General features: G+C 45.8%; 1 protein-coding gene across 3 annotated transcripts in view; it reads right to left on the reverse strand.

Annotated features, from left to right (window-relative positions):
- Positions 1 to 14,294, reverse strand: part of KCNE2 (potassium channel, voltage gated subfamily E regulatory beta subunit 2) — a 64,600-nt gene that overhangs the window by 16,221 nt on the left and 34,085 nt on the right. The window lies entirely within an intron of this gene.

Consider the following 14,294-nt stretch of genomic DNA (forward strand, 5'->3'; position numbering starts at 1 on the left):
TCAGGCAGCATTCAAAAAATGAATCCAGACCTGGATTCAAATGCTGCAGACCATTCATACATCTGTATGTATATACAGATACAGATATATAAGAAGATGAACCTCAGCTGTGCATATTCCTCCATGTTAATACATTCACATTTGATCTGAGGTCTCGGTGCTGCATCATGAGCTCACCTCTGATCCTATCCTACAGAGAAAAATGGAGAGGTTCCTTATAGCAAACTGATTCTCTTCCAGAAGGACCCCAAACATTCAAAATCCAAATGAGGATGGGTTGGCTGAAGAAAAAGAGGCTTGAAACAGAGGGGTCCCTATCTCTGTGGTTTGATTTTGCCAGCCCACACTCAGAATTATCGTATTCTGCATGATTAAAATAAAAACACAATTTCCATAGCTTAGGGGTCACCTAGAGTAATTTCATTTCCTCAGAAGGGAAGTCTTGAACTTCTCAGCAAAGACAGACTTTCTCTTAAAACTGATCTGTAAAACTTTTTTTTTTCTGTTTTCTCTATTCAGATTTTATTTTTGATGAGTATTCCCCTCATTGCTGAAAATTAACATAAACTTAATACACCAGTGAAGTGCTCAAGAATGGGTTGAAAAGTGATGTCTCAGCTGTGTGCCCACTTATCAGGAGGACCAAACCTGTGGGGAGAAGATTGCTCACATTTCTTATTTCAAAGGCTCTATATCAGTCTGCATTTGGCACACAGCATAAAGCTGTTTGTTTGACCTACAGCTCTGGCTAAACATCATGATAAATGAAAAGGAACCTGATTAGATATAAAATTATCTAGGTCACTTTTGCCAGTGAAGCAAAAGCGGATTTAATCTCTTCCAGAGACATATTTTTCCATAAATCAGGACAATAGGACGCCTTTTGCTTTTTCTCTTGGAGCATGTGGGACACCACAGAGGATGCAGGTCCCACCTACTCCAACTGGCATCGTTGCTCTAAATACCATTTGAAGGGCTAACTGAGGTCTTATTAAAGGAGTGAAATGTTTATCTTTCCCTTCAGATATCAGTCCAGTAACAAAAGTCCAGGTCAGCACCCTCTGGTGACCCAAAAATGGGTTCCTCCTAGGTTTTTTTATGTATGCAGCCGAAAACTATGAAACGAACAGGCAGAAATAAGTGGCCAAATAGGAAGAAGTGATGCTCTAATCTGATAAGCTACAGGCCTTTTGCTTATTTGTCTTGTACTGATAGATACACTTCTGTCTTGAAATCTCAAAGGTGCTTTAACCACAGCACCAGCTCAGTCTTACAGTGACCGCTCTTTTTGCTGTCATCTTTTGACAACCTCAATGTAATTTAAGCTCACATGTTTTTAGAAGTTATTTGCTGAAAATACAGATACAGTTTTGCTCGTGTAACTCTAAACAATCTGGAAGCTTCCAGACGCGCTGTATGTGGTGTGAGATTTTCTTTAACAAGTTGGAACTTTGAAGGGAGCCTTATCTCACCAGGCAGGAACAGCACGAGCCATACCCTGCGGCATCCCACAGCTGATACGAGTCTAAGGAAGGGTAAGGACATTGTTTCTGAAGGACACAGACACATATCGCCCAGTTATTTTTGATGAGTATTCCCCTCATTGCTGAAAATTAACATAAACTTAATACACCAGTGAAGTGCTCAAGAATGGGTTGAAAAGTGATGTCTCAGCTGTGTGCCCACTTATCAGGAGGACCAAACCTGTGGGGAGAAGATTGCTCACATTTCTTATTTCAAAGGCTCTATATCAGTCTGCATTTGGCACACAGCATAAAGCTGTTTGTTTGACCTACAGCTCTGGCTAAACATCATGATAAATGAAAAGGAACCTGATTAGATATAAAATTATCTAGGTCACTTTTGCCAGTGAAGCAAAAGCGGATTTAATCTCTTCCAGAGACATATTTTTCCATAAATCAGGACAATAGGACGCCTTTTGCTTTTTCTCTTGGAGCATGTGGGACACCACAGAGGATGCAGGTCCCACCTACTCCAACTGGCATCGTTGCTCTAAATACCATTTGAAGGGCTAACTGAGGTCTTATTAAAGGAGTGAAATGTTTATCTTTCCCTTCAGATATCAGTCCAGTAACAAAAGTCCAGGTCAGCACCCTCTGGTGACCCAAAAATGGGTTCCTCCTAGGTTTTTTTATGTATGCAGCCGAAAACTATGAAACGAACAGGCAGAAATAAGTGGCCAAATAGGAAGAAGTGATGCTCTAATCTGATAAGCTACAGGCCTTTTGCTTATTTGTCTTGTACTGATAGATACACTTCTGTCTTGAAATCTCAAAGGTGCTTTAACCACAGCACCAGCTCAGTCTTACAGTGACCGCTCTTTTTGCTGTCATCTTTTGACAACCTCAATGTAATTTAAGCTCACATGTTTTTAGAAGTTATTTGCTGAAAATACAGATACAGTTTTGCTCGTGTAACTCTAAACAATCTGGAAGCTTCCAGACGCGCTGTATGTGGTGTGAGATTTTCTTTAACAAGTTGGAACTTTGAAGGGAGCCTTATCTCACCAGGCAGGAACAGCACGAGCCATACCCTGCGGCATCCCACAGCTGATACGAGTCTAAGGAAGGGTAAGGACATTGTTTCTGAAGGACACAGACACATATCGCCCAGAGATAGAGCCTGGCTGCTGGCACAGAGCCGCCTCTATGGATGCCATCCCAGGAGCTCTGTGTTTGCGGGACTGCATGCAGTGCTCTGTTCTATTATCTGTGGGCCTTTTTCTAGTAACAGGACCACCATGAACTGAAGCAGTTCAAATGCAAACATTGATTTGCTAGCTCTCAGGAAAGCAACTGAAAGCACAGACCTTCAAGGATACTAAGGTGTGTAACACCTATTGAAATCCATGGGAGCTAGAAACCGAAATAGCTTTGAGAAGATGAATGGCTTCTCCATTCGCTCTGTGAACTCTGTACTGGGACAAGAGGCTGAACCTAGGTCTTCTCAGCTGTGGCTGTCTCTGCTGACCCACTGACCCCTGATACCTTTGAGAGACTGATTTATGAACCCCATCCTCCACAGAACATGCATCAAAATTCCCATTCTTATAAAAAGCTCTACTTTACACCTAACATCCATGCTACCTGCATGATGAAAGTCTGCTTGAGAGTCCCCGCAAATCTGACAGTGTCCTCAAATTGCACTTGCTCTTTTAAACAAGGATCCTTATTATTAATTCATAGATGAGCAGTATTTTTAATTGGTCATTAATATCACATCATAGGTGGCTGAAGCTCACATAATGAGATGAGTAAGGACTAAAGGCTCAACTGAACAGTCCTGAACTTTGTGGAACTGGAGATCAAATGCTGTGTCGGGAATCATTAATAATGTATTGAAACCAACTATCCCATTTAACAGGAGGAATTCAGGAGCTCAGAGCAATCTTTGCAATAGAACCTGGTCCTGATTCATATCACTGTGTATCTGAACTCTTCCTAGGTTAACCAGAATCCCAGAACCATGTTCCCGGTAACTTTTATGGCATCTTCAACTCTAATCAGAGAAATGATCTGAAACACATGTGCAGGACAGGGATCAAGACTCACAGCCTGCACAGCATCACAATGAGAACTAGGCAGAAAACAGTAATCCTCTTATGAAATCTAGTTGCCTTCCACCCCATACTAAAACTGAAACATCTCATCATCCATTTCCCTCCCTCAGTCAGGCAGGTGGAGGAGGGTGGGGGGAGAAGAGGAAGTTCAAGGGCAGTCTGCATGGTGCCTGGGTTACTGAGAAGTCATGAGGTGGGTCTGTCAAAACCTCATTCAAACCTAAACTTTTGACAAGCTGGTGAACTCCTTGTTTTGTTACTGTCTCTTTAGCCAGCTGTCATGGTGATGGATCCAGTCCACAGAGAGGGTGCTAACAAAATACTGCTGCTGCATTCTGGAGAGCACTGGAAGCTCCAGCATGGTACTCTCCTTTTGCCCCTACTGCTGGCTGCTGTGCGAGGTTTGACAGGAGCTCCTGGGTGTGCATATGCACCAGTTCCAAGACAGACTAATCCAGGGGTTAGCCCATGGACGTCAAAACCTTGTCCCTCCTCAGGGCTTGCTCTGATTCAGAAATCAGGATAGCAGCACCTGCAGCAGTATAGCACGCTGCTATCCTGAACTTGGCCCAGTTGAGTTAATGAAGAATTATTTGCTGACACATGAGCATCCCACCAGATAGATGATAAACCACAGGGAAGGAGGAATCAGTTGTCCAACGTCTGATTTAAAGCATGTATTATCATGTATGAGTTATCTATTGAAGATGGGGCCTGAATCCAGGAGAGTCCAACAGACTGTCGAAGTTCTCCTGGAAGCTGCAGCTGTACAAGCCTGCTGGGAACATTGAGGTACATGAAGGGGGCCAGCTTGAGTGGGAATAACTCTCCCAGTTAGGTTAATGCTCGCAGAGAGATGCTTACACACATAGTAAACATGTAAACACTCTGAAGGCAAATCCTGAGCCTAGGGTGGTGCCATTTACCAATGGAGCCGGGCAGGAGGAGTCATGATTTATGCTGGCTGAGATGCAGTTAAACTCTCCTCTGAATCCTGCTGAGCAGATCGAGGGCGGAGTTACCAGGATTCAAGGTGCAGAAAACCGAATCAATATTTTTCCTCTTCACAAGCTGGTCGGCGTCAGAGTTTGGCCACCCACAAGGCTGGTGCCGAGGACCAGATAATCCTATGAGTTGCCCATGGTGACACGGAGACTGGTCGTTGCTCTTGCTTTCTACCTTCACCCAGCTAAGGAGAAAGCAAGCCAGAGGCTCAGCTCATCCACGCCGGGTGCCGTTTTTGGGAGCGACCACACCGTGTCCCCACAGAGCTGTGCTTCCATCCCTCCACCTACCAGCAGAAAATGCATCCTAATGGTAGCTCATCTGCATGCCCATAAATATACCCCCCTCCAGCACTGCTCTAACCCCTACTTACATGGTTAGAGCTGGCAGGAAAATGATTGTGACCTTCAATTGTGACCAGTCCACTCAGTTCAGGCCTGGTGAGGCGAGTACGGAGAGTCATAAAAAAAACAACAAACCCCAACAACATGTAAAGGTCAACATTCAAGGTCTGCTGCTCACTACGAAGAAATAACACCAGAAACCTTCCTCTTTTGCATAATACAGTTCACGCTGAGACCTGGAACTTCCTGAAAACAAAGATAAGCACCACTAGCCCCATTTCACAGATGGGCAAGCGAGCCGATGGCCACCATGCAGAGGTGCATAGCAGACCTGAACCCAATTAAGCTCCTGTCTGTCTAGGCTCTTGCCGCTGGACCACGCTCCCAAACCTGTGCAATAAGGTAACAGTGTGGGGTTTTGTCTCCCTCTGCCGTTAAATGTAATGTCTCCCTAGCTGAGGGATGGAGGTGAAGCAGCTCCACCTTGCCACCAAGCTGTGACTGTTGTGCACCGTTCAGCTACTGCTGCAGGGTGGGAGTGAGCAGCCTCCCTGATGTCCCCAAGTGCACATACCTGAGACCACCCCAGTATAGACAGAAATCAGCATTTCAGAAGCACCCAACCCATTGCAGCAACCCTTAGGACACCTCCATATCAGGAGTCAACAGTACTTCTAGAACACCAGAGTTTGCCAACCTACGTGCAGAAGGGCAGAGCGATGTGGGCCGTGACACCTTACCCACCTGCCTGGTCCCTTCAAACACAGCATGTCTCTTCAAAAGCTGGGCACTGCAGGTAGGACACGGGGTCCTCTCATCTACATCTCCACAGCCAGGTGTGCCAACCACCTGACACACGAGGGTGGGGCTCTGCGGCCAGATAAGGCCCACGTAGTCCTCAATAAATGGGGAGGAGATTGAAGGGAACAGGGGAAAGAACTACATGCAGGGCTTTGATTTCACAGAATGGAGCTGCAGCAGCCATGTGATAAGACAGAGATTCCCCGGCCTAACTGGCTGCTGAGGGAGATGCAAATTGGAGGGCAGTGATGGGCAAAGGGGAAAAAGTTAAAAGATACCTTCAAGACCAAGAGCAGGAGCCACCATTTGAGATAGGGATAGATAGTTCTGCCTCAAGTATGAAGACTTTGAGGAAGCCCACAGACAGGAAAGCCCTTGAATAAGAGAAATGTAACTTCTGACATGCCAGCAGATTGCAGCAGATTTGAAGGAAAAGTCACAATTCTTATTAGAAAGTGACATGTCAGCACATCCATCTGACAGTGGGACTCATCTTGCTATAGGTACACCACCAGCCTAGTAATGATAGTCACTCTTTGGTTAGGATCATTGCTTCCTGGCAGCAAGGTGTCTGCCCTTAGGGCCAGACCACCAGCCCTAGCTCAGCTAAGCACTCATACCATACCTCCACCTACCCAGGTCACACCACCAGCCCTTCCATCAGTCAGTCTGTTTAGCATCAAGGACTCTTCCTCTAAGAAGTCACCAGATAACGCTGCCATTTTTGTAGCTTCAGAATATCTTGATGGGAACTCCCCTATTCCCCAGGATGACCACCAAGAATACACCCTAAGCAGCAAAAGAAGGGAGCCAATGAGTCTGGTTTTGAGCAACCTGATTTTATGTTAATGGATCATGGTGGAGGAGCCCAAGAGAGAGCCATGGGACACAGCCCTGCAGCCTTAGCTGCACAAGTGGAAAGCCAGAGGATAAGCTCTCAGGATCAGATCCAAACACAGATGTTCACTCCCTCCTTTACCACATAGGCTTAAAGACACAGCAATACATGGACTCCTGCCCTGCACGTGCCACTGTAGTGGAAATGATTGTCTTACTCAGGAAAACTGTAGCTGCCCTAACTTCCTTCACCTGGTGCAGGCAAGTTGCCTCACACAGTTTTACCACTGATGGCACAGTCTGCTCACTGTGGGTGGCACATGTGCATCCAGGCCTGAATATTGGAGAAACCCCACATCTTACCCTCCCCAAAAGACCACCAGGCAAAAGCTTGACCCCCAGAAGGTCTGCAACTGCATTAGGGAGGCCATGGAGTAAATTAAGGAGAGCAAGAAGTCCTGGAATCAAGTAGTACCTCGTGCCGCAACAGAACCTGCACAGTGACCACACGGAGCTGGAGGACAGATATCACAGAAAATGCCTTCAAAAAGCTGAATAGCAGCACTGAAAGTCCTTAGTAGAAGGCAAGGAGTGTGCTCTAGCTACCAAATCCAATGGGATTTCTTCTTTCAGGTCACCCCACTCCCCCACAGATCAGCCTATTTCTGCTTTGATCAGGTCAGTCCAACAGCGTGCTCCTTGAGGGCCCGTGCCCACAGCTTCAGGAAGTCAGTCAGGCGAAGTGGTAGGAGACTCAACTCTATGTCCTCAACATGAAGGCTGAGCCCTTAAACCAGAGGCAATCAGGCCATCAGGGTCAGGGAGCTCCTTGAAGTGGGACCAGCAGGGTAACTGAGCGCCCTGGGGCCCTGTTTCAGCTGTCCTTTTTTTTTTCAGTCCTCTGATTTTTATCCTCGTGCACCTTCTTTTACAGACTCTGATACCACAGGCTTTAGCAAGCGGAAGAGCAAATAGCCCTTAGCCCGGAGCCGCTGCCATGAATAGCTGGCAGAGGGATCTGAGGTCTGACTTACAGTTTGTTTAAGAAAAAAGGCCAGGCCAGCATGTGGCTTGTGATTATGCTCCCAGCCTTTCTCTCGGTATCATGACCCATCTCTTCTGGGTACAGAGAATATGAATGACCTCCAGGATTGCACGTTGCCCCAGTGATCAATGAGGAGCTTTTTTCTCTGCGTGGTGCCTCATGTGAGCTGCCTTGGCCCCTTCCCTTCTGATTAAGCAAGACCTGCGTGGTGTGTGCAGGGTTGGCAAGTCTGTGGCTACTGTTGGTCCTCTCTCCACCTTCTCCCTCCCCGTTCCAAGCTTGGACTTGCAGCTGGAGTTAGTTTCTCACCACTATGAGCAGTTTCCCAATGTAAGGGGAGGTGTAGGAGGGATATGACAGACCAGCCTATGTTTCTTCCCTGGGACTGAATTCCCCCTGTGGAGTCAGTGGTCCCAGACGTGGTATAATGTGAGCTGGCTTTCAGGAACATCTTCTTGCCAGAAGCTTCTCTGTGTGAGGCTGATGTGGATTGCTGGTCCTTGACCACAGGAAAAGGCTTTACACTTTACAACCAGCAAGTATTTTTACAAAACCTTTCTTTCTCTGGACTCGTTGACCTGTAGGAGGGTCCTTACCTCTGTCCAGTCCCATGGGGAAAGCATCCCTGCCACATCCCATCCCTGTCTCCGGTTGAATGGGACAGCTGCTCACCCCTGGGGCAGGCTGGTGAGAAAGATGCCCCAGGTCTTGTGCTTAACTGATGTCCTAGGCAGCTCTCAGGCACCCAAAGACACATTTGGCATGAGCTCAGGATATGACTGAACTCCCCATGGTCATCTGGGTGGTGGCTGCAGATGGTCACACAGCACTGATAAAGATGAAAGTGGAGATAAGCGCATCATGGAACCTGATATCTCTTGTCAACAGTCAAAAGAGTAAACACTTGGCACAGGTGACAGGTGGACAACTTCCAGAAAGCACAGGCACAACATGTACAATCAGCACTTCCGACCAGGGTGCGCAAGGGCCACCTGCAGTCATCAGGGAGGCCCAGGTACATCCAAATCTTTTGTGATTGTCATATCTGGTGGACACCACAGGGCAACATGCAACCAGCCTATGAGCTCAAAAAGGAGGAGATGCTTTACAGCCTGGACAGAGGGAACAGAAGAGTAATCCATCCAGTGTATAGCCCTGCTGACCTCCAACAGTGTCACTGGCCACACAGAAGTGACCTGCTGGGCCACATGGACGCGGCAGCATCACTCTCCTTTCCGAGTTGCATGGCAGAATCAGACAGCAGGCCTGCTCCGCAATGAGCCCATGGGATCACAGGATAATTCAGGTTGGAGGTGACCTCAGGTGGTTGTCTAGTCTAGCCTTGCACTCAGGCATGGTCAGCTAAAAAGGATGTGCATGGGGCAGATAAGCCAGGACTGAGGATAAGTATTAAGGGAGCATTGCCTGAAGTGCTGTGGGGATTTGTGACAGAAATGCCATACGCTATGCATTGTCAGAGACAGAGAGGGTGCTCTAGTTGTTCACTGGAGCACCTCAGAGAGCAATGCAGATACAGCCAGAGGCACCTACATTCTTTCAATCGCTGCTCCTGCTGTGGAATTATGGCTGGAATGATTTACCTGTACGGAAAGCGTACGGTTTCATGGCTGCAGGACCACCTCTGGCCATTCCCCTCTCTAATCTCACCAAGCACACACCTACTGCCAAGCCTCCTACCAGAGCTCCTAGCTACAACTTCTTAACAGTTCTACTGCTGCGGGAAGCTAACTTCCAACTAATTGCTTATGACTGCTCATTAATGCAGGTGACATAAAAGTGTATTCTCAGCAGTAGAAGCATGATATTTAATTTTAAAGCTTCAAACATTCTTCATGCATGTCTGCCTCCCCAAAATTATGAGGAAAACTGCAGCTTTATCTCACCTACAACTTTACAGTGTCAGTCAGTGAGACCTCTGTGGCTGCAGCCTGCCCTTTCAACAACAGTGACGATCTTCCCGAATTTTTTGACAGGCACGTTATGTGGACATAGCCTCTTTACAGCTTTTACCTCAGGAATTATTTCTTAAGAGTTCCCGATATGTGAGCTAAGATGTTGCTCTTGTGGAACTGTTGGTATTCCTCTCCTTTTGTTTTCTTAATGGTTTGGCTATTAAACTAAGACAACTTATTCATGCAGATAATAATCCAATAACCAGATGTAGTCACACGATAATTAGCTCTGTATCCAGACTTCATGTAGGATTTATAAACTACTACAGGCCAGCTCCAAGCCCTTCACACAGATCAGATAGATGTCTTAAGCAAGAAATAGAAAAGAAATGACAGACGAAAGTTACTAACTCTTTTAACACCGATTAGTTCTCCTTGTTCAACTGGATGAACAAGTCCTTTATACACAAACTTATTACATACATTCTGAGAGACTCAGTTAACACGATTAAAAATTTACCTTTAGCATTTCCAGACCCTTGGGGACAGAGCTGTTAATATAGTTCCTCATTTCGTGCTTACATGGGAAGAAAGGGACACAAATTAGTTGCTAGCAGTTGGCGTGACTGATCGTTTGTGCTGTGATCCTGCAGTCTGTTGAACACAAATAGCACCCTATAGACACCAGGAGATACAAAGATGAGTTCAAAAAGCAGGGTCCGTAACATATGACTGGGCTCTCCACTGATTGTGCCTGTCAAAGTTCAACCCTCAGCAGATTTGCTGTCTCCCTTCTTAGAAATGTGGTCAGACATTTTTCTTCCCAAGCTGGAAAAAATGTAGGGGGTTTTTCCACCCTGCCATAATGTAAAAGTGACTAGACGTCTTTGCTAAAACTTCCACTCACACAGGCAAATTTAACCTCCAGGCAAACACCAACCATGGAAAACTCCATCTCCAAAGGTGAGTGTTTTGGAAAGTTAGGAGAGTGTGAAAAATAGGGGCCATAATGGAAACTATTCCTGCAATAGTAGGCAAGTGATTGTATTACCATATTGGATTCCTTCTCCACAGTGTTTCGTGTTTCAAGCCAACCCTGTAACGCACAGTGCACCGAAGACAAACAAAGCCAATAATGAACTGACCAAAATGCAATGTTATTCCAAGAAACATAGTTGAGGTGAAGTAAGTTATGTGGAATGGAAGTTGAGGTTAAGTGAACACAAAGACAAAGGAATTTGTGCAGTTTGGGGTATGTGTAGTAAATATCTTTGCCTTTGCATCTGGTACAAATTGGAGATTGCCATGCAGAAAGTGCATACCCTGGGCCAAAACAGTGGTTGGTCTTAAAAATATTTCAATTGTCTTCGAAAACTAAATATTGTTTCTCTAGGATTTGTGTTTGTGTAGCTTCAAGATATTCCATAGGGAACTCTACAGAGTGCCAATGTTAAGATAAAATTACCCTACTATCTGAGGCAGAGCTGAAAAGTTGAAAAGAAAGGCTCCTGTACCTCTGAGACAAGGTCCTTGATGAGACTTACATGGCACTTCCTGACAAAGGTGCAAAGGTGGTGATTGAGAATTAAGTGCTTCCCATTTCACCTTTCTAATAGACTCACTTTCTTATTGTTAGCTGTCTGCTTGATGGCTTTTTTTTTTAAAAAAAATTATGCTCTCTGCAATTTGTTAGTTTGCCCTTCTCTATGTACTCCTTCACTGAAGGGGAGAGGAGGGATGGAGAAGGACTGCAGAGATCCATAAGAAATGGCCAAAATGCTATTTAAAATTGCAAATCCCTTTTAGGTGCAGAGCTGAACTGAGTAACTTTTTCTTCCATTGGGCTGAGCACTCTGAATCTGCTGTTAGTAGCCAATTTTGTAATATTTTTTATTTCACAGCATGACGTGCTTTATGATCAGTAGCTGAAGAGATACTCAGTGCCAACCATTCTGGGCTCGAACTTGAGACAGCAACATGGGGAGATGGATCCTGTTAGTTTCAGTAAATACAGTATGGACATCTGCATTAAACTGCTCACACTAGGCAAGAACAAAACAAGTGTTTTTAGGGTGTGACTCATCTGGCCCAAAGTAGACGATTGATTTAGGATAAGATGAAATGTGCTCTGCAAGTGCTTATTTATCTTTATTGACTATGAAGGGTACACAGGGTGACTAGTCCTGCTGGAAATGCCTACATTGTCAATATCTGCACGTGACCAGATGGATCCTAGTGCTGCTTTCTGGTGGAAGTCAGGACACTGACCACATCTAACAGACAACGTCCTGATTGTCAGTGCTACCAACCAGCGTGTTACCATTACTGACTTCTGTTCCTCGTTCGAATGCTGGAAAAACTGTGAGGCAAGGGAAGGCTGTGACAGCTGGGTAACATCTGCTGGTTTCTCAGTGAAACTTTGAAGCATTTCAAAATCATAATTTCTTAATGATTTCTTCAGCAAGACAAGTATCAACATAACCTGTTGAAATGACGGCTTTCATTGCTGTAGGAACCTGGGCTCTGAGCAAGACAGGAAAATCTGAGCCCAGGAAGGAGAAAGAGAACACGTACAATAAAAGAGCATAAAAAAGAGAGACAGAAGGATGAAAGAAGAGATATGTGGGAGCAAATAAATCAAGAGAAGCATGAATGAGCAAATGAGAAAACTACAGAGAAACATGAAGGTCTGTTTCTGCCTAAGCCTTCCTTAGTCTCAGCATCTAGTTTCTCCAGTCTGTATGAGGAAAATGGCAGTGTGCTCCTAAAATGTAGCCAGGTCATCAGGGATAAGAGGGTTTCCCATTTTCTAGTGTTCTTCACTGTCTTTATCAGACACATGGGATGTCAATGTTCTCTGAGATCCTGCTTCCTCTCTCACTCTGGCAGGCAGTTGCCTTGGACCCTCACAGGTCTGGGCATCAGGCTTACAGGTACTGTACATCCACCAAGGCTTGTTTCTCTCTGTCCCCAAGAATTAAGGAACCCCCATTACTAAAGAATTGGGTGAGGGAGGAAGTGTCTCCCCATAGTCTAGGGATCCTGGATAGTAAAGGTGAAAATGCTTGTCTCACATTAATTTCACAGCTGTTTACTTTTAGGCCATTGAAGACTCTTGTATCTCCTGTTCCCTTCTTCAGCTGCTCTTTTATTCTGCCTTTCATTACCCCATCTCCATGGTGAGAGATCTGCTAATACAGAGGTCTCACCAGTTCAGATGCTCTCAAGCCTTCAGCCCATGCTGCATCCCCTTGAGGTGGGTGTACATCAGCACAGCTGTTCAAACTGTGTGTCACCACCCCAAGGATGGGGACAGTGAGGTTTGAGGAAACCAGGAGAGGTTTTGGAGTCTGTGGGAAGTTTGGGAGATCTCTTTCTGTCCTCTCACTAATGTCTCTGCTCTCTCTTCTTGGCATATCTGATTTTCTTGAGTGACCTGCACAGGAAGGACTCCACTGTGCAATGATGGCACAAGTCACTGCTGGCCTGGGTCCCATTGTAGCAGAAGGATGGGACATGCGGCACAAGAAAAGGGTCACTTGGGCACCTGCATTTACAGCTGACCGTTTCCACTCCTTCTTCTTTCAATTCCCTGGGAATACTATCCCCATGATGCTCCCCTTTTGACTTATTTACTCCATATGTGCACATCCTGACATTTTCTGGGCTAATCATACTCCTCTGCGTGGATTTCTCTCACTTACCAGAGTCTAGCTCAGGATGATCTTTTCCCATCCACAGTCCCTGTATTTTCTTTCAGGGCTGCTGCTACTGCCTTCATACAGGGTGCTGGCCATTTCAGTGGTGGGAAGATCTTTTCTCCTGGATCCCAGGAGCACAGCAGGGGGTAATAACAGCCAGGAGCAGCTGACTTTTTTTTCTCTAGTCTTCACCTGAGTTTAAGATGCATGTCTTTTCCCTTGCAAAGGCCAAGGAGATCTTGCCTCACAATTGAGTGTGGCTGTAACAGGTCACAGGTGAGTGGGCTGGCTGCACAAAAGAGAAACCAGGATCAGATACTATATATAGCTTGTCTCATACCTTTTCCCTCTCTTGGACCCAAGCTCTGGTGTCCTGACCAGCTGCCAACTGCACATTTGCATTCCCTAAGCCCTACAAGGAACCTGGCCTCTTCTTTCCACAAGCGGACAACATCCCAAGGCCTCAGGAAAGCCATGCTGGCTGGATGAGGAACAGAACAGCAGAAGCCATCCCGTGGACAAAGTTGTGAAGGACTGGAAGGAAAAAGGGCTGATTCAGCTTCACAGTTTGTTGGTCAAGGCCAAATTCTGCCTGCTCACATCCATGCAAGTTTGTGGGATCCATGAAATTCGGCACAGCGCTCTGCTTCAGTGAGGCACAGGATATAAATATCTTGGTTTAGGACTGGAAAGACAGACAGACAGATAGAGGGTTTCAGCTTAGCTTCAGTGCTGCAACATGAGCTTCCCCAAGGAGCCTCTCTGAACCTAGGAGAGGTTGTTGGCTACTGCACTGAAAGATAAAACAGTGAAGAACTAACATGGCTTATAATGATTTGACTGAACCAGATGAGAATTTAAATGCTAGTTTCCTGTGAGCCCAGCTGCAGGGGACTGCTGGGATGCAGCACATCAGCTTTGGCCCGTCAACACTAAAGTTCTTCTGAGGCTATCTGGCCCAAATTCATTCACTGGTTAGCTAAGCCATTTCTGAGCCCAGGAAAATGCCAACCCACCTCTGCCTCCAATTCTCAGAAATGTTAGCTAAACAAGACTCAGGGAGCATTA

This window comes from Calidris pugnax, unplaced genomic scaffold (assembly GCF_001431845.1).
Source record: "Calidris pugnax isolate Ruff unplaced genomic scaffold, ASM143184v1 scaffold25, whole genome shotgun sequence".
Taxonomy (NCBI): domain Eukaryota; kingdom Metazoa; phylum Chordata; class Aves; order Charadriiformes; family Scolopacidae; genus Calidris; species Calidris pugnax.